We start from the raw sequence: 3,835 nt of genomic DNA, 5'->3' as shown, positions 1-3,835 counted from the left end.
CCTTAGTCCTTAAGCCGATATCTTTGCTCTTCAACACTTTTAAAATGTCTTGTGCATCAGATTTGCCTAATGCAATACGTTGTTTAATTTCTTTTTCTTTTTTTTTTAATGTTTTATTGTGAATTATGTGATAGTTTACATGGAAGAACATTAGTTTTACATTCGTCCTATTGTATATCATTTCATTGCCATGGTTACAATCCACTTCAATCAACCAACCAAGGGGCATACCTACAAGTTGCCCCCCTGGTCGTCAGTACACAGCCTCTCTCCTTCTCTGGGTCTAAAGTCCCAAGCTGCTCCATCTCGTCATGTCATCGTTTCTGCCTCTATCTCTGGCATCACTGATTCTCTGGATATAGTCCTGCTCTTGACTCTTCTCCCTTGATGATCCCAGGGACCTCCACACCTAGACTGAAAAGTTAATCACTCTCCTCCTTGCTACAAAATGTCTACCTTTACAGTTTCAACCCTCACAATCAGTCCTGATTGCAATTATTCACTATTTTATCACAAGGGACTTATCCACATTTCCTTTGGTCAGCCCTACCTAAACAGTTTGGATACTACTCAGTGGAGATTCTATCTCCCTCCACGTCCTCTGGATCTAGGTTCCCTCTTGAAAGCTTGTAAGCCAGTCACTTCTTGCCTTTGTAACCCTCCCACTTTGGGTAGCCAGTGTCCAAGTTGCCCATCCCTGTCTATTCTGTGTATTGAGGGGGTGGGAATGATCCTTATTGTAAAGATTTGTTCCTTCTTTTGAGCGACTGCATCAATGTGTAGGTCAAGTTCATCAAATTGTATCAGATTACTCTTTTTTCCCTCTTCTTTCTTTTGCTAGTTGAGCTCTGATAATGCAGACATTGAAGCCAGGTCAAGTGGGTATTATCTGCAAGTGTGGGTGTTCTTGTGCATATGCCCTCTCTTCTTATCAGCTGGACACTTCACTCTCCACTCTAGTCCTCTGTGGCTATATTACTGACTCGGCCCAAGAGTCCCCAGGTCTTGCCACACTTCTGGCCAATCAGGTCTCCACCTGGGTTCACAGGAGTCTATTGAATGTTGTAGGGCTTAGTGTGCAGCTTCATTGTTGCTTTTCCCTCACTCCCTGTATCAGTGATGAAAGTGGTCACCAATCACAGTGTGTATTCCCATTGAGTCTTATTCTTGGAAGGGGGTTTGCTCTGAGGGGACCTGACCACTTGCCTTGATGTCTCTTGGGTGAGCAACTTGCTTGTTCTTGTAGTAATCAGTTGGTCTGCCTATATTGTTTTGTATTTTTCCTGTCAGTCTTTCTTTCTAGAAGTATCTTCTGTTCTAGCCGCTCCAGGCTGGTCTGCTTGTCTTTTCAAGTGGAAATTTCCCACCTCTGAAGATTCTGGATGCTGTTCAGGATTCCACCTATAGTCTTATGTAATGCAGAGGCTCCACAGGAAGCATCCTTCACAGGGCACGTTATAGCATCATTTTAGGTATTTCATAAGGAGCTCGGTAGCGTAGTGGTTACGAATCAGGCTGCAAACCTTAAGGTCAGCGGTTCGAAACTACCAGTTGCTCCGCGAGAGAAAGATCAGGCTTTCTACTCCCGCAAAGATTTGCATCCTCGGAAACCCTGAACAGGGGCGCTATGGGTCGGAACCGACTCGGCAGCACTTAACAACAACAACAACAATCAGTTATAGGCAGAAGACAGACTTACAAGCTTTCTATGGTGATATTTCTGTCTATTCCTTTTTCTCCCCTTCCAGTGTCTATTTTTAAATGGTAAGCAAGGGAAACCAACATTCAAAAGACAGCCAAGCATCTTAACATTGTTTCCCCCCTTGTTCCAATTTCAACCATGTCTCAATCCCTGTATCCCAGAGGCCTGTTTTTCTAAGGTTGTGCATGCATCATTATTTACTTCTGTCCCAGTTAGCCCATGCAAACCTGTCTAATTGTTCTCCCATCTGCTTTTTTCTTTCATTCCCCTTCCCCTCCTTGTATATTTCCTTTCTCCCCAGCACCCAAACTATCCTGTCAAACTATACTGTGTCTATTCCCCTGCCCTGTGCTCCACCTTCTCCTCCCTCCCCTCATCCCATGCCCCACATCCCAGCAACCAGCAAAGAATCCCACCCGCCTTCAGTATGGGTACTTTTGCTTAGTCTTTTACAGTAGTGGTCCTATGCAGTATTTCTCTTTTTATGACTGACTAATTTCACTCAACATAATGCCCTCAAGGTTCATTCGTGTTATGTGGTGGCTTGCAGCATCCTTGTTATTCTTCAAGGTAGCATAATATTCCACTGTGTGTATGTACCTCAGTTTGTTTTTCCATTCTTCAATTGATGGACACTTTGGCTTTCTACATCTTTTTGCTATTGTAAATAGTGCTGCTATGAACATTGGTGTGCATATATCTACTTGTGTTATTGCTCGTATTTCTTGTGGGTAAATACCAAGTGGAAGAAATGCTGGATCATAAAGTGTTTCTATTTCCAACCTTTTGAGGAAGGACCATATTGCTTTCCAAGAAGGTTGGACTATTTTGCAGTCCCACAGCAATGTAATAGCATCCTAGTCTCTCCATAACTCAGCCAGCATTTGCTGTCCTCTACTTTTCTGATCTTTGCCGTTATTGCTGGTGTGAGATGATATTGCATTGTTGTTTTGATTTACATCTCTCTAATAGCTAGTGATTGTGAACATTTCTTCACATGTTTGTTGGCTTCCTGGATCTCCTTCTTGGTGAAGTGTCTGTTCATGTGCTGTGCCCATTTTTTAATTGGTTATTTGTCTTTGTCTTGTAGAGGAGTTGTAATTTCCTATATATTCTAGAAATTAGTCCCTTGACCTATGTGTCATTACAAAAGATTTTTTCCCTTTCTGTGGGTTCCCATTTTAGCCTTTTGGTGAAATCTTTTGATGCACGTAAGTTTTTAATTTTTAGTATATCCCACTCATCCATTTTGTCTACTTTTGTTTGTGTAGTTTTCAAAATATTTGGCAGTCTGTATATTTCCTGAATTAGTGCCCTCATTTTTTATCCTAATTTTTCATTGAAGGCCTTCATAATTCTGGGATTCATATTTAGTTCTTTAGTCCATGTTGAGTTAGTTTTTGTATAAGGTGTGAGGTGAAGCTGTTGTTTTAATCTTTTTCATGTCGTTTTCCAGTTCTGCCAGCACCATCTTTTGAAGAGACTATCACCTTCCCATGTGACATATTTAGGTGCTTTCTAAAAATCAGTTGGCTGTATGTAGATGGGTTTATTTCTGGATCCACGATTCTGTTCCATTGATCAATGTATTTTTCATTGTACCAGTACCAAGCTGTTTTGTCCACTGTAGCCGTGTAGTAAATTTTGAAGTAGGAGAGTGAGAAGTTTCCAACCTTATTCTTCTTCTTAATCCATGCTTTCTTATCCTGCATCTTTCATTTCCATATAAAGTTTGTAATTGTCTTTTCCATATCTTTGAAGAACGTTGTTGGAATCTGGATTGGAATTGCTTTAGATGTGTAAATTGCTTTGGGCTGTAATCATATTTTCACAATGCTAAGTCTTCCTATCCAGGAGCATGGTACTTTCTTCCACTTTTGTAAGTCTCTTTTGGTTTCTTGTAGTAGTGTTTTGTAGTTTTCTTTGTATAAGTCCTTTGTTTCTCTGGTTACATTTGTTCTTAGATATTTCATACTTTGTGCAGCTATTGTAAATGGTATTGCTTTCCTAATGTCCTGTTCAATGTTATCATTTTTGGTATAGAGAAATCTAATTGATATTTGTATGTTGATCTTATATCCTGCCAATTTGCTGAATCTTCCAATGGGATCTAGTAGCTTTTTTACTGAGTCT

Source organism: Chrysochloris asiatica, unplaced genomic scaffold, assembly GCF_000296735.1.
Source record: "Chrysochloris asiatica unplaced genomic scaffold, ChrAsi1.0 scaffold00510, whole genome shotgun sequence".
In the NCBI taxonomy this organism is placed as follows: Eukaryota; Metazoa; Chordata; class Mammalia; order Afrosoricida; family Chrysochloridae; genus Chrysochloris; species Chrysochloris asiatica.
The sequence above is the reverse complement of the archived record's forward strand: the minus strand, read 5'-3'. Positions refer to the sequence as shown.